Source organism: Grammomys surdaster, unplaced genomic scaffold (genome assembly GCF_004785775.1).
Source record: "Grammomys surdaster isolate TR1022 unplaced genomic scaffold, NIH_TR_1.0 126109, whole genome shotgun sequence".
Classification (NCBI taxonomy): Eukaryota; Metazoa; Chordata; class Mammalia; order Rodentia; family Muridae; genus Grammomys; species Grammomys surdaster.
This window is the reverse complement of record NW_021620917.1, coordinates 6142341-6158682: the sequence shown is the minus strand read 5'-3', so window position 1 is coordinate 6158682 and position 16342 is coordinate 6142341. Positions and strand designations below refer to the sequence as shown.

Below are 16342 nucleotides of genomic sequence, written 5' to 3'. Positions count from 1 at the left end.
CTCCCTTTCTCCCTTTCTCCCTCTCTCCCTCCCTCCCTCCCTCCCCTCTCTGCCTGCCTCTTCCCCCCATCCCCAGGGTGGGCTCCCTATGTAGCTAAAGCTAGCTTTGTACTCACAGCAGTCCTCCTGCCTCGAGCTCCTGACCCTGTACCTCCCTGCCTGGCACTGGATCTGGCTCAAGGGACAGCCAGTTCTTTACCGTGAGTGGAGCAAAGGTCTTTCGGATCAGAGTGGAAGGAACTAGTTCTGCTTGACTGCTGTGAGGAAGACCAAAGAGGAGAGGGCAAAGGGAGTCTAGGAATGCAAACCCCAAGGTGTCAACTTGGAGATCTCAAAAAGGTCAGAGAGTGGCTAGGGCTCACCTCCAGCCAGATCTCAGAGACACTCGATGTGGAGGTCAGGGGCCCAGGAGGAGCCTGTTATGGAAGGTAGGAAGGAGGCTGGGATGATGGAGCTGCCTTCAAGATGTGGCTGGCCAGGTGCCAAGAGTGCAGGGAGCTGAGATCCACCCGCTTCAGAAGGACCCAGAGCTCTATGGCCCCGGGCAGCCTACTGCAGCAGCAGCTTGGTTAGCAAGGGCTCTGAAAGAGCTCAGGGAGGCCAGACATCCTTCTAGAGTTTTACTGAAAAGAGAAATGAGGAAGCCAGCAAGGGTTTGTTTTGTTTCTAGGACACAAACCTTTTGTTGTTGTTTTATAAAGTGTATGTGCATGAGTGTTGGGCCTGCATGTATCCCTGTGCACCATGTGTGTGCTTGCTGTCTGTAGAGGTCAGAAGAGGCCATCAGATCCCCCGGAACTGGAGTTATGGATGGCTGTCAGGTGCCATGTGAGTGTTGGAAATAAACTGTCTTTGCCAAGCCACCTTTCTAGTCCTCGTTTGTTGTTTTGAAATTAATATGTGTATATTAAAATTATTTTATTATTTTCTATGTATGAGTAGCTTCCTGTCAGAGGGACCAACCTAGAGTCCTCTGGTGCTGAGTCCTGTGAGACAGCTTAGCAGACAAGGGCTCTTGCTGTACAGGCCTAGTAAGCAGCTAGTTCCTCTGTCCTGTGTGTGTGTGTGTGTGTGTGTGTGTGTGTGTGTGTGTATTGTTGTTGTTGAGATAGTTCCTGTGTGTGTGTGTTTCTGTGTGTGTGTGTTGTTGTTGTTGAGACAGTTCCTCTGTGTGTGCGTGTATGTGTGTTTATGTGTGTGTGTGTGTGTGTCTGTGTGTGTGTTGTTGTTGAGACAGTTCCTGTGTGTGTGTGTGGTGTTGTTTAGACAGTTCCTGTGTGTGTGTGTGGTGTGTTTGTGTGTTTGTGTGTGTGTGTGTGGTGTTGTTTAGACAGTTCCTGTGTGTGTGGTGTGTGTGTGTGGTGGTGTTTAGACAGTTCCTGTGTGTGTGTGTGGTGTGTGTGTGTGTGTGTTGGTGTTTGTTTGGAAACTAGGTCTCAGTACGAAGCCCTGGCTGGCCTTGAACTCCGAGCTCTGCCTGCCACGCTCTTCCAACTGCTATGATTAAAGGCATGGCCACCAAGCCCAGATGAAATCAGAAGTTCTACTTCTGGAATTCACGTAACGGTATGAGAGAAACAAGTTCAATAAGCACAACAGCAATAATCAATAATTTGAAAACAGGGTGTGGCTCTGCAGTAGGGCGCTTGCCTAAAATCCCCTAGAGAGAGGCTGGGCACGGCTCCAGCGTACCTGGGGCTTGTGGGAAGTCCTGGGTTCTATGCTAACACTGGGTGCTGGGATGGATGGTCTGTGAGGCAGAGGCTCTATAGCTCCTCCGTAGACACCATCCTGTGTGAGGGGTTCTGGATCCTGGTTTGGAACTGCTGTCAAGGCTGGGCTTGTCTCAACTCTGACTTGCTGTGCCCCTCCCTGCCACACCCAGAACCACAGTGGGACTAGGAAACGCCCTTGACCTCTGCAGGGAACCACCAAGGCATTAAAAAAAAAAAAAAAAAAAAGCGTCCGTTGTGGTACCTCCTGCCCGAAAGCAGAAAGCAGAAGGAAGGGAAGTCCAATTGCTTCCTTAAGAGAAAGGGATTTCCTGGGCTAAATGACTTTCCTTTTGGAGTCTCTGCTGGCCCAGCTTTCTGATCTCTTTGCAGCAGCTGCCCCAAAGACTGGAAGCCTTCAGCTCGGGTTTCTCAGCCTCCTCACTACTGGAGTCAGGTTCTGTTTACAATTGAAAGACTGATCCGGTGCCAGGTGTAAACTCACAGGTACTGTCCTCACAGTCAGCCATCCATGTTGGGCAAGGGGAAGCTACTCAGATGGTGCTCTAAAAAGAAAATGGGCCACTGGGTGGAGTTCTCACCAGCATATAGAAGGACCAGGTTCCATTTCCAATACTCCATAAACCAGGTGTGATGGCTCAAAAGTATGTAATCCCCGGATTTGGGAGGAGGAATTAGGAGGATCAGAGGTTCAAAGTCATCCTCAGCTTCATGGCACGCCTAGGTTGTGAAAGAAAGAATGAAAGAAAGGAGGGAGGGAAGAAGAGAGGGAAGAAGGGAGGGAGGGAGGGAAGAAGAGAAAGAGGAAAAAAAATACCAGAGAGGGGGCCAGTGTTGGTTTAGCTATGGCTGTAGTTATGTCAGCAGGACGTGACAGCTCAGGACATCCACCACTATTGCAGGTCACGCTGATGCTGGACAGCAGGGTCATAGGGTTATACTTATTACAGCTTCTTTTGCTGTTGTTTTGCCTTTTTCTTTTTTTTTTCTTTTTTTTTTTAAGATTTATTTATTCATTTTATGTATTCACCATTGCTCACTTCAGACACACCAGAAGAGGGCATCAGATCCCATTAAAGATGGTTGTGAGCCACCATGTGGTTGCTGGGACTTGAACTCAGGACCTCTGGAAGAGCAGTCAGTGCTCTTAACCGCTGAGCCATCTCTCCAGCCCTTGGCCTTTTTCAAAGACCTTTGAATTCTTGACATTCTTGCCCCCACCTCCCAAGGGCTGGGATTCCCAGTATGTACTACCATAGCTAGTTCGTTATAACTCTTAGATACACCTAGGAAGATGGGATTCCTCCATCCCTGGCAGCAGCTGGGGTTGCAGTCTCTGGGGGGGCCCTGCGTGTTGGGATTCCACAACAGCCAGAGTTATAGCTCTCAGCTTGTGGTGAAAGGGACCCTTGGCCCTACTGCCTTGGCAGCTTTCTGGAACATTTCCAGCTACCGTGGCCTGTGGTTTCCCTTTCCCTTCTCTAGTTCACTGCAGGCTTCTAACTTTCAGCCTTTGCTTTCCACCCTCCCTGGTGTCTTCAGTCCCTTCTCTTCCTGCTGTGGCTGTTCCTTGCCCCATACTTCAGTTCCTCTTACTGACACAGCTGTCATAGTCACTGTCTGCCTGAAGCAGCTTCTGCCCACTGTGTTGCTCCAGGAGGCTCAGTGCACTGCCAGCCTCTGTTGTCACTGGCACCAATGCCTCTCCACTGCTTCTGTCTCAGCACATCTGTTCCCTACTATGTAAAGCAGACAGGGAATGACCAGTGGGAGCAGCTTTTTACTGGATGTTCTGTAACATCATGGAACACAGCATCACAAGACCGTATCCCAGGCTGACCTGCTGTCCCCAGCTGGCCTGCCACATGAGCCCTACAGCCTGCTTCTATTACCAGAGGAGGTGTCTGCACCAATCACAGGAAACCTCTCATGCAGACAAAGCTATGTGTTTGCACCAAGCACACCAATGCCATTGGCACCAGTCACCAGGTCTCACTAAACTGTCCAGGCTAGCTTTGAATTTGGGATTCTCCTACTCAGCCCTTACAGGTGGCTGGGATGACAGGCGTGAGCCATCAGACCTACCCGGTAATACAGAGCTGGTATTGTGTTTGCCTTGCATGCCCAAGATCAATCACTAGCACTGCTTAAGCTGAGTGTGGCAGAGCAGTCCTTTAATTTCAGCACTTCAAAGGTAGAAGCTGAAGGATGAGCAAGTCATATCAAATTTAAGGCTAGCCTGGGCTACAGAAAGCCCTGTCTTAAAAAAAAAAAGAACTAATAAATGAAAGAAGGAAAAAAATAAAAGAAGGAAAATTGCCAGTTGTAGTGGCTAACACTTATAATCTCAGGACTTGGAGTGGAAGCAGGAGGAGAAAGAGCATGAACTGAAATATCCTTGTGGCCTGAAAGCCTCTAACATCTATTACAGAAAAGTCTCTCAACTTGCCAATGGAACAAATCAACACATTGTCAAACGCTTGTCATAGAAGGAGGGAAGTGTGTGTATCATGAGTGACTATCAAAAGCCAGCAACAGCAGGCTGTGGTGGTGCATGCCTGTAATCCCAGCACTGGGATGGAACAAGAGGCATTCCAAGCCATCAATGGCAACAGTCTGTGTGTAGATATGTGCGCATGCGTGTGCCTGCACTAGTGTCTTTCCTTAGGAACCATCCACCTTGTTTTCCGAGACAGGATCTCTCACTGGGTTGGCGCTCATCAAGTTAAGTTAGTTTGGTGGCCGTCAGGCTCTAGGGGTTCCAGTCTGTACTCTCCAGCCCTGAGATTACAAGCATACAGCGCTAGGCTTTTTTTTAAAATTCGTATTCTGAGATTAAACTCAGGTCTTTATAGTTACAGAGCAAGCATTTTATTAATTAATCCATTTTCCTAGCTCTGGACCCTTTCTAAAAAGTGTAAAACCAGCCAAGCATGGTAGTGCACGCCATTGGTCCCAGCGGAGGCAGGCAGATCTACATAGCAAGTTCCAGGGCAGGCAGGACTACATGACGACCCTGTCTAAAAAAATAAAAACAAAACTCAAATTTTTTTTAAAGTGTAAAAGCCGGCCGGGCAGTGGTGGCACACGCCTTTAATCCCAGCACTTGGGAGGCAGAGGCAGGTGGATTTCTGAGTTCGGGGCCAGCCTGGTCTACAGAGTGAGTTCCAGGACAGTCAGGGCTACACAGAGAAACCCTGTCTCGGAACCCCCCTACCCAAAAAAAAAAGTGTAAAAGCCAAGGGTTGGAAAGATGGCTCAGCCATTAAGAGCACTTGCTGGCCATTCAGAGGACTGCAGTTTGGTTGCCAGCATCCACTTCTGGCAGCTAACAACCTGCAGCTCTGGGGCATTTGAGACCTTTGCAGGCATCCACTTCAACAGACATAAACACAAACACGCTTTTAGAAAAGAGTCAAAGCCAGCCAGCTGCTTGTAGCATATGGTAGCACTCTTACTGCTTAGGAGGATAAGGAAGGATTGTGGCAAACTGGAGGTCAGTCTGGGCTATGTCGTGAATGCTAGGCCACACCGTGAGAAAGTTAAAAAAAGCAAAAACCAAGTGGGGCGTGGTGGCACACCTTTAACTCCTGCGTTGTAAGAAGCTGGCTGAGTTCAAGGCCAGTCTGGTCTACTAGAGAGTTTTAGGGCAGTCAAGGTTACAGAGTAAAACCCTGCCTATAAACAAAACAAATGCGATTCTAGTTTTTGCAAAACTGCGTAAGTGAGAGAGGGCCTGGCGGGTGGAGTCCTCAAGAGAAAAGGCTTTGGCTTCCAGCCCGCAGGGCAGGGCGTCGGGGGTTTCCTGCAAACGCTGCGCCGGGACAACAGAGGAGAGGATGTGCTTGGGAGCCCACCGCTCCTTCAGCAGGAGTCGGCTCTTCTGGGTCCACTGAAACCCTGCCTGGAACTCCGCGCGGACGCCTCCGCACAGAATCCTAATTCTAACGCTACCCGAAAGGAGTAGCCTCCCTAGGCGCGGCCCCTCAGGTCCCAGCGCGCCCGCCCCGCCCACTGACGCCAGACGTCCCGCCCTCTCCCCGCCCCTCGCGGGCCGCGGCGGGATAGTCGCTTTCCTATTGGTCTGGAGCTTCAGCAGACGCGCCTGGGATTGACGGATGTTCCCGTCGCTCCCGCCTCCGATCCCGGCGCGGCGCGCGATTGGCTATAGATGTGGAGAGTCTTTGGTCCCCGGCCTGGGCGGCGCGGTCGAGGCCTGAGGCGGCGGCGCGAGGCAGGTGAGCTGCGGCAAACCGGCTGGGGGAAAGAGTGGGCGGGTGGGGGGCGCCGCGGACGCGCCGCAGGCACTGGGAGCTGCCTCAGGGCGGGCCGGGATGTAGGTTGTAGGGACAGCCCCGATGTAGCAACCGCCAACCGGCCACGACGCGCGTGACGCCCTTCGCGTTGCCAGGCCGCGCGCCCCGGCGCCCTGAGTGTCCCGTGTGCCCGGGCACTCTGGTCCCCCCTCGCCCCGGACCCCTGCGCCTTGGGTTCCGGGGTCTCCTGCTACCGTCGAGGCGCAGCCCAGCAGGCGCCCTCCCGAGGGCGCGCCCTCCCGGGGCGCAGGTGTTGTAGGTGCGGGGAAGGGCGCGGGCCATGTAGCGAGTCCCTGGCCTGGACAGCCTGCCACCAGCTTGTTATCCCGAGCTAGTGGCCTTCTCCCCAAGCCCGGCGTGCGAGACCGTACCCAGGCTGGCCCGCTGGAGCTTTATTGGATGCAGCCAGGCGGACCCGATGCCATCAGCCGGGCGAACTTTGCTGCTCTCCGCTGTGTGGCTTGAAGTGCAGTCCTGCAGTGTGCGCTTCGCGCCTCTCGGACAGATTACTAATTAGATTTTACCGTCCTTTCCATTGCACCTGTGTCGAATTTTAACTTGACTGTTCATTTTAGATCCTTCCTAAGCTCTTTTCTTTTTTTTTTTTTTTTAAAGATTTATTTATTATATATGAATACACTGTAGCTGTCTTCAGACACACCAGAAGAGGGGATCAGATCTCATTACAGATGGTTGTGGGCCACCATGTGGTTGCTGGGATTTGAACTCAGGACCTCTGGAAGTGCAGTCAGTGCTCTTAACCACTGAGCCATCTCTCCAGCCCCCTAAGCTCTTTTCTTTATTCTTTCCCAACCTCATGTTTTTTTTCTTTCTGTCTTTTGTTTGTTTGTTTTAGGAGACAGGGTCTCATTACATAGTTTTGACTATCTCTGTGTAGAGGAGGATGGGTTCACAAAGATCGGACAGGCTCTGCTTCCTGAGTGCTGGAGTAAAAGAGTGTGTGCAACTAAGCTGGTATCTTGAGACAGGTCCTGAGATAGCCCAGGCCAGCCTAGAATTTACTATATAGTAGAGATGACCTTGAGTTCCTAATCCTCCCACCTTCATGTACCTAGGATTAGGTCACAGGTGTGCACAACCCCACAGGATTCACAAATCTAGCCCTGGCTACATGTTCTTGAGCTACAGTAACTTCTGGTTTTCTGGTCTTTTGTTTCCCTTGTCGGGCTTGGACTCTTCGGGATTTCAAGACAGGGTTTCTCTATGTAGCCCTAGTGGTCCTGGAACTCCCAGAGATCTATCTGCCTCTGCCCCCAAGCGCTGGGATTAAAGGCATGGGCTACCACCACTGCCCGGCTCAGGCCTGCACTTTTATATGTGCAGGCTGTGGAGAACTCTGCCCAGGCTAATATGCTCGAACCTTTGCTCCAGTCACCTGAGGATCTGAGAGGACTGTTCTGCTATCTATCTATCTATCTATCTATCTATCTATCTATCTATCTATCTATCTATCTATGTATGCCAGGTCTTTTTTAGCTCCAGCAGGCTCCTAGTTGAAATCCAGATGCTTGTGCTTTCAACTCCCCATTGCTGAGATCATAGGTGTGTGTGCTACTGTGCCCTCACTCGAGAGTTGTGCCAGAGATTTGGAGAGATACTTTTTATTTCCCGAAGTTTGGCAGCCTCAGTTTATTTACCCTTTGTTTTTTTCTGGGAGAGAGCAGAAAGGGGATGAAGAAGCAAGGTAGCCAGCTGTGTGTGCCAGCTGTGTGTGCAAGCTGTGTGTGCAAGCTGTGTGTGGTGTGTGCGTTTGACGAAATGCACTCTGACTCCCCTTTAAACTGTATACAGTGTTATGCAACTGTCACCATTATCTAGTTCCATCGGCTTTTCGTCACCTTAAAGGTAAACCCGGAACCCACCAAGCAGTCCCTCCCATTCTCCTCCTCCCTGTCTGTTAGCCTCTGCTTACAGCCTGTGCATTTGCCTGTTCTAGTTATCTCATTTAAGGTTCATCCATGCTGTGTAGCATGTGTTCCTACTCTATTGCTGTTTGTGGCTGAATTGTTTTCCACTGTGTGGACCTATTAAGTATTTAAGAAATACTTTTTTTTATCACATTTTATTTACATGTGAAATGTTTGCTGAGATCAGGAGGACAATTTACTGGAATCACTTGTCTCCTTTACCTGTGTAAATCCTGGGGGACTACACTCAGGTCATCAGGTGTGGTAGCAGACACTGACCCTCCTTGAAGGCCCTATGAAATCCAGTTTATCCACATCTGGAGACATTTGGATTCTTTCCACCTGTTGGATTATTTAGTGCTGCTGGGAACATGGGAACAAGTTTGTGCTTGAACACCTGTTTCTGTGTGTGTGTGTGTGTGTGTGTGTGTGTGTGCATGTGTCTGTGTGTGTCTGTCTGTCTGTCTGTGCGTGCCTGCATGTGTGTGGAGAGAGAGAGTGATTGATTGATTGATTGATGATTGTGGAGGCCCAAGGTGGATGTCGGCTGCCTGCCTCCATCATTCTCTACTTTTATCTTTTGTTTGTTTTGTTTTCTTCAAGACAGGGTCTCACTTTGTAGCCTCAGCTGTCCTGGTTCTGTAGACCAGGCTGGTCCCTGAACTCAAAGATTGCCCTGCCTATGCCTCCCAAATGCTGGGATTAAAGGTATGCAGCACCTGCTTCCTTAATTTTTGAAACAGTGTCTCTCACTGGAACCCAAGACTCACCAATTTGACATAAACTGGCTGCCCAGCAAGCTCCAGAGAGCCTCATGTCTCTCCTCTCCAGTGCTAGGACTGCAGTTGCAGGCTGCTGGGCTCGGCCTTTATTTTGGGTCCTGGGGATCAGACTCAGGTCTTAATGCTTGTGTTTCTAACTCTTTACTGGCTAAGCCATGGCTCCAGCCCCTGAGCAGCACCTGTTTTTAATTCTTGGAGTATAGACCTAGGAGTAGAATTGCTGGGTCACATGGTAATTCTATGTTTAACTCTGTGCAGAGCATCCAGACTGCTTTTCCACAAACTGGCATGTTTTACACTCCCACCCACGATGTGGGAGACAGCCCACTTTGTCCACGTCTTTCCTAATGCTTATTTTCCTTCCGTCCACCCACCTTCCCCATCTCAGCGAATTGTATCTTTGACTTTGGTCTGCATCTCCCAGCTGACACGGGGATGTGTGTGAATTTTTGCTTTAGGTCCTCATTGGTCATCTGTATGTCTTTGGAGAGATGCCTGTTCTGTCCCGTCCCAGTCCATGTGCACATGTGCATGTGTGTAGACCAGGCTGGCTTGGAACTCACAGTCCACCTGCCTCTGCCTCCCAAGTGCTGGGATTAAAAGTGTGATCGACCATGCTTAGCCTTTTCCTGTCTTTTAATTAGGTTGTCTTGATTGTGAAAGTTGTTTATACATTCCAGATGTGCATATGTGAGTTGCAGACACCGCCCTACCTCTGTGCCCATCTCTCTTTGAGTAGCATCTCACCGTAGTCTCAGACTGGTTTCAAAGTCATGTTCCTTCTGCCTCGGCCTCCTGGGTGCTAGGATGACTGGTGTTTGTTGTCATGCTTTGCTCTACCTTTGACCCCTCCCCCTAACTATCATTGCGTGTGATATGTGTATGTATTTGTAAGTCAGAGGCCAATTTTGTGGATTAAGTTCTCTTTCACCTTCCCTTGGTCCTGGGGATGAACTCTGGGCATCTGGCATATGTGGCAAATGCTTTAACTATTGAGCCGTTTGCCAGTGGTGGCCATCTTTTTCATAGTATCTGTTGTGCTGTTGTTTTGAGGCAGGGTGCCATGTATAGCCCTAGCTGGCCTGGAACTCTCTCTGTAGACCATGCTTACTCAAACTTAAGAGACTTATCTGCCCTGCCTCTTAGGCATTTTTAGTGCTTGAAGTAATAAAGCTTTTTTTTGTTTTTTTTTGTTTTTTTTTTTTTTTTTTGGTTTTTTGAGACAGGGTTTCTCTGTGTAGTCCTGGCTGTCCTGGAACTCACTCTGTAGACCAGACTGGCCTCGAACTCAGAAATCCACCTGCTTCTGCCTCCCAAGTGCTGGGATTAAAGGCGTGTGCCACCACCGCCTGGCCAAGTTTTGTTTTCTTTAGGTAGGTATATTGCAAACTCTAGATCATGAAGACTTGTCTGTATACGTTCTTTTTTAAAGTTTGATAGTTTTTGTGGTTGTATTTAGGTCTTTGACCTGTTGTGAGTTCATTGTGGGCTATGATGTCCGAGGGTCTGACTTCATTCTTCCCCTGAAAGCTCAACCATTCTAGCAGCATTTGCAGAAAGAGACCGTCTTCCCTTGTCAGCTGGCTCCAGAAGGAAGGTTAGCCTTTGACCCTGTATACCATTCTGTTGGAGTATGTCTGCTTGTATGCCAGGACTGTAGGGCTTGCAGTGGACTCCTCAGCTCAGCTACTTTTTCCAGACTTACTTGTTCTCTGGAACCTTCTGCAGCTCTGTGTAAATGAGGAACGGCATTTCCAGGTTTGCAGAAAGGGCCCTGGGATATTGACAAGGGTCACAGTACTTCTGTAGATCCCTTGGGCAGCATTGCTTGTCAGGATAGTGAGTCTTTCTGTTCTTGGACTTTTACATTTCCTTGTGGCATTCAGTGCCCAGTTCAGCCCTTGGGAGGTGAAATTGACTCCCAAGCCCTTTTCTTGCCTGTGCTGTTGTGGAAGGAGTTCTCAATTCCGCTTACCTTGTTCGTTGTAGCGCACAGCTGGCTTTGTGTGGCTGTGTACCCTGCCGCTTTGCTGAATTTGTTAGCTTTACGCTGTTCTGTCTATGAAATGCCGTCAGCTGAGAGGAAAGGTTGCCTTACTCTTACTGCCTTCCCGTCTGTATGTCTTTTCTCCCCTTGTCTTGAGTAGTTGCTCTGGCTTGAACATCAGGACACTGTTAGATCCACTGCTGCCTTGTCCTTTCCTCCCTTCACTTGGGAGCAGTAGGTCTTTTCACCTTCCGGTATGATGCTGCCTGTGGGCTTCTCACTGATGCCTGTGTGCTGGATTCAGGAAGTTCCCTCCCAGACTGAGCTGCCTGTGTAGCTGAGGATGAACTTATGCTCCTCCTGCCTCTGCAGGATCACATGTATACCACCACATCTGGTTTATGCAATGCAGGATGGAACCCAGCGCCCGTGTACGAGAAGTGTTCATTCTACCCACTGAGCCACACCCACACACTTTAATTTTTTGGCAAGGTGGGGCCAGCTTTGTACCCCAGACTTGGAGTATTACTTGCAAAGAGCTGGGAATTCAGATGTGAGCCACTACACTTGGCTGTTGAATATTGTATTATGCATGAAGGGGTGTGGGGATTCTCTACACTTACTGCCCTGCTCAGTGGTTTCCCCCGAGGGCATCGCCAACAGACTTCAGGTCTGACCTCCTCCAGACACTTAGTTTCCCTGACACCCTCACTTGCACGTGTTAAATGGGTGTCACTAGTTCTTGAGTCTCTGGAGTTCTTCCATGAAAACCAGGCACTTTTGCTGTTCCAAACACTCCTTTTCTCTTAGCTCTTCCTTTCTGTTCCATGTGCATCTGCCTGTCCATGAAATCTGATGCCATTGTTCAACGCCTAATTTGTTCCCTGTGCAGGTGCATGTGCCATAACACCTAGAGAGGAGAGGACAGCTTGCCCGAGTCAGTTCTCTCCTTTCACGTGGATTCCAGTGATCCAACTCAGGTCCCTAGGCTTTGTGACAAGTACCTTTGCCTACTGAGCCATCTTGCTGGCCCTGGGCTCATCTGTCACAGGGACATGCTGACTGGAGCTTACTAGGTGACCTGTTTTCAAAGACCATGGGTATTAAATGGAGTGTGCTTCACCTTCTGGGTTTGTGAGTCCAATGCTCTCCCAATTGCTCTGCTCCTTTTGGGGTTGACATCCCATAAACTAGGCCACTCTGCATTTGCTCCCAGTAAACAATGGCAGCAATTTAAAAGTCAGCCTCAGGACTCTTGCCCTCCCTTAAAGGTCTCAGGTAAGGCAAGAGAGTCCCAGGGGCTGGCAGGATGCCTCCCAGAGCACTGAGCCCTCAGGCTGCTGCTCCTGAGTGCTTGTTGTTGTTGTAGTAAATCCTCAAGGGGCTGGTCCTGGACACCGGCTGAAGGGTTGCCATGCCACCACTTGATTGAAAACACGCTCCTGTTTTCCCCTCCCCACTGCCCAAACTTGGAATGCACTGCCATTCTGGACCTCCTACCCCACTAGATTTTCCGATGGCGAATCTGAGAATGCTAGCTCTGCATCTGAAACCGGTCCCTTCACCGGTGACAGATGAGCAGCTCTCCCCGAGATGCTAGGCTCTGATGGGTTCTGCTCATCAAGCAGTATAGTCTTCGATGGTCAGGCAGGTGCTCCCCATCTTTGGCAGTATGGGTCATAGATTTTAGTGTGGAGACAAGATCTCTGTGACAGATGCCTTTTGACCTTTGCAGAATTAAACTGCAAGTCACAGACAGGTGGTACGAAAGGGTTTCCTGGGCCAGTGGTTCCCCAAGCAGCAGAGAGGATTCCCTCAGGGCAGGTGTGGTTTCAGAGTGCCCCTGTCTGCATGCCCTGGTGCTGCTGCTGCTGCTTTCTGCTTTGTTCTTTTTTCAGTGTTGGGCATTGAACCCAGGTCCTCGTACAGGCTTGCTTGCTTAGTCCTGTCACTGAGCTGTATGGCCTGGTTGTAGTCTTTTTTATTTTATTATTATTTGTAAAATCCTTTTTGGGATAGGGTCTTACTAAGTTGTTCAGGCTGGCTAAGTAGTCTGTAGAACAGGCAGACCTACTTGAGATTGTCCTATCAGCCTTTCAAGTAGCTGGGACTACAGACCTATCCCACCATACTGGGTCATAGTACTGATGTTTTTTATTTATCTGTTTGTTTGTTTGTTTGTTTGTTTGTTTTGAGACAGGGTCTCCCTGTATAACTCTATCTGGGCCAGAACTGTCTGTGTAGACCAAGCTGACCTGGAACTCGGAGATCCACTTGCCTCTGCCTTCTGGGGGCTGGGATTATAGAGGTACACCACCATGCCTGGCTTTTGCTTTTTTTTTTTTTTTTTTTTTTTTTAAAAAAAAAAGCAGAGTCTGACTTTGTAACCTAGGCTGGCCTCTAGTTCTCTGTTCCTATCTCAGCTTCCTCATGCTTAGTTACAAGGATGCCCTATCAAACCTGGTCTAAGGTAGGTGCCGCGAGTGTGTGTGTGTCTGTGTGTGTGTGTTTAATACTGATTTTTCCCCCAATAAATATGGCAGAATTATTTACTTTTGAGGCAGGGAGGACCTTGCTATGTAGCCATGCTGGCTAGAAACTTGTAGTCCTCTTGTATCAGCCTCTGCAGTTGTACTCTAGGCCTAGCAAAAACTTGGTTTTTACAAGAGGTTACTCTGGAATATTCACAGCTATAGAGCACTTTCACAGCATGCAAAATCCCTTGGGTTTCATCTCTAGCATTGCAAAAAAGAAACCAAAGAAACATCAGTTTTCAAGGTTTTTTTTTGTTTGTTTTTGTTTTTGTTTTTGTTTTTTTGGTTTTCGAGACAGGGTTTCTCTGTGTAGCCCTGGCTGTCCTGGAACTCACTCTGTAGACCAGGCTGGCCTCAAGCTCAGAAATCCGCCTGCCTCTGCCTCCCAAGTTCTGGGATTAAAGGCGCGCGTCACCACTGCCCAGCTCAAGTATTTTTCTTGACAGTGAACATAGTCACTGAGCCTGCTAGGTAGCACCTGGCTAATGTGGAGAGCTAAGTCCTAGGTGATGGTGAATCGGTGAGGCGGAGGTGGAACATGCATGTACATGATGCGTGTGGCTGTGCTGTGCTGCCTCGGTTCTTGTAGACGGTCCTGTAGGCAGGGATCAAGTGAAGCATCTGTCTAGAAGGGCCAGGGGAGCACCCACTACCAGTTATGGTGTGATGGGGTTTCAGAGCACCACTGAGGGATGAGGCCTATGACAGATGGTGCTTCCTAGGGAACTATAGGAGAGCCTGGCATCCTGTACTCCCTGCCCCCTCAAATTGTAGTGGGGTGCACTGGCAGACGTGAGTCTCCAGGATTTGATCTCAAATGGTAGGGAAAGTGTTTTTAAGACATGCTGTGGCCCTCCCCTGGGGCAGGTCATCATGATTTCTGGCCAAAGCTGTGGTATGGCTTTCTGGATGTACTTTACTGACAGTGCCAGGAGGTGCCAGCCCCAACTGCAGCATCTTCCACCTTCCCAGAGACAGAAGGAGGTGCTGCCATCAGTTTTCAGGTTTGCTTCTCAGGGTGTCTCTGAGACCAAGTGCTCTGTTATTTTTCACATAGAGTTTCATCACCATGGGTGCAGATCAGATCTCTTGTGTGGTCAGTATCTGAGACCCAACCCAGACAGCTGTCCCCTGCTATGGCTCTCAGCAGGGACCAGTAGAAAGACTGTGCTTGTTTTATTTGAGAGCTGCAGTTCTGTTCTGTGTCTTAGGTTTGTGTTGTTTGAATGAAGCTATATTTAATGTGTTCCTGAAATTTTCCTGATGTATTTTCTGTTTTGTTGTGAAGAAAGTACAGATATTCTAGGTGGCAGAGATTTGGGTGATAGGGTGGAAAGACTGGCGGTCCTGGAACTCACTCTGTAGACCAGGCTTCAGAAATCCGCCCACCTCCGCCTCCCAAGTACTGGGATTAAAGGTGTGTACCACCACTGCCCTGCTGAAACTCATTTTTGATGGAAACATTCACAGACAAGACCTAGGCTTTACATTTCATCTTCAGTGTATGTGAATCCTCCAAGGGGAGTAGTGGTGAGTGAGATATGAATGTACTGAAGGATCCCGCTGAGACATGTCTTCTTATAAAAACACTTTCGGGGCTAGTGGCATGGTGGCAGTTGTGGTTGGGTAGAGCATTTTACCTAGCATGTGACAGGCCCTCATGTGGACAGCTTGGAGGGTAGAGCTCCTGTGTCTGCTTCATCCGAAGCTCTGGCTCTCCACCTTCTGTTCTGTGTGGGGCAGTGTGCTAGGCTAATGCCCTGGAGCCTACACTCAGCCCCTGCCTATGCTCCAGCAGCAAACTGACTTCAGGCAAATCCTTGAGGCTGGGGCACCTGTGGGGAGCATGATCTGAACAAGGTTCATTTCAGTGGTAACACTGGTTTAGGCAGCTAGAAAGGCTGGAGGAGTGACAGGACCTCTGGTGACCAACGGGGTCTTTTCAGGGTTTGCTGATGCTGTTGAAAACAGTTGTATTTCTTCACTGATGGTTTTGTTACCCTTCAGCCTATGGATGCAGACCATTTCCCATCAGTCCCATAGACTGAGACCCCACAGAACACTTCTTCAGGGTGCAGCCAGGAGGCAGACTCTGGGCAGCAGATGAGAAGGGTCTCGGGAATGGAACATTGTGAAGCTGCTAAGCCTGTGCTTGGATACCAGGAGGAACAGCAGATTACATTTGGCCTCTAGGTGGTGACATGAGCCTGTGAGGGACCAGGTGTGTCTGAGCCATCTATGATGATCAGTGGACTTTAGTCTTCTGTTCAGGACACGGTTGAGTTAATCTTCCAACTCTGGGATTATTGGCCTAGGAGGAAACAATCTTAAATACGTTTATTTTTAAACCTTTACATTCGTTTATTGCTTCTCCGAATGTATGAGAGAGAGATACCCAGAGGGAAGACTGATGGTGTGTGTGTGTAGGTCAGAGGATGACTTGCGGTCAGGTCTCAGTTTCTGCCTTTGTCACGTGGGTTGCAGGTATTTGAATTTAGATTGTTAGGCTTGACTCCAAGCACCTTGACCTGCTGAGCCATGTTAGCAGCACTCCCACCCCTAATAGCTGCAAACCTAAATCATTCTGTCTGTTTGTTTGTTTGTTTGTTTTTCAGAGCTGAGGACTGAACCCAGGGCCTTGCTCTTGCTAGGCAAGCGCTCTACCACTGAGCTAAATCCCCAACCCCCATTCTCTGTTTTAACTTACAGCATAGCTTATATTTCCTACAAAGTAATTGCAGCTGACATTGCAGTGTGTGCCTGTCAGGCTCTGCCATAGGTATACTTCTCCATTCTGTCCTCTCTGACTTGGTTTTTTGAGATCATCTTACTCTTTTTTTTTTTTAAAGAATTAATTATTTTATGTATATGAGTAGCTGTCTTCACACACACCAGAAGAGGGCATCAGATCCCATTACAGATGGTTGTGAGCCACCATGTGGTTGCTGGGAATTGAACTCAGGACCTCTGGAAGAGCAGTCGGTGCTCTTAACCACTGAGCCATCTCTCCAGCCCCCATCTTACTCTTTATATCACTCAGGCTACCTTGAATTCACACTCTG

At 49.2% G+C, this 16342-nt stretch overlaps 1 protein-coding gene across 9 annotated transcripts in view; it reads left to right on the top strand.

Moving 5' to 3' along the window:
• The first annotated feature begins 5914 nt into the window (after nt 1–5914).
• The window catches only part of Sun1 (Sad1 and UNC84 domain containing 1), a 48145-nt gene continuing 37717 nt past the window's right edge, over nt 5915–16342 (top strand). For 6 of the 9 annotated variants that reach the window (XM_028756134.1, XM_028756128.1, XM_028756133.1 and 3 more), the window contains exon 1: nt 5949–5971. The gene's annotated coding sequence lies outside the window, so the exon portion shown is untranslated. Of the gene's footprint in view, nt 5972–16342 lie in introns of all 9 variants that reach the window. The other 3 variants (XM_028756130.1, XM_028756131.1, XM_028756135.1) reach the window with 3 other exon arrangements.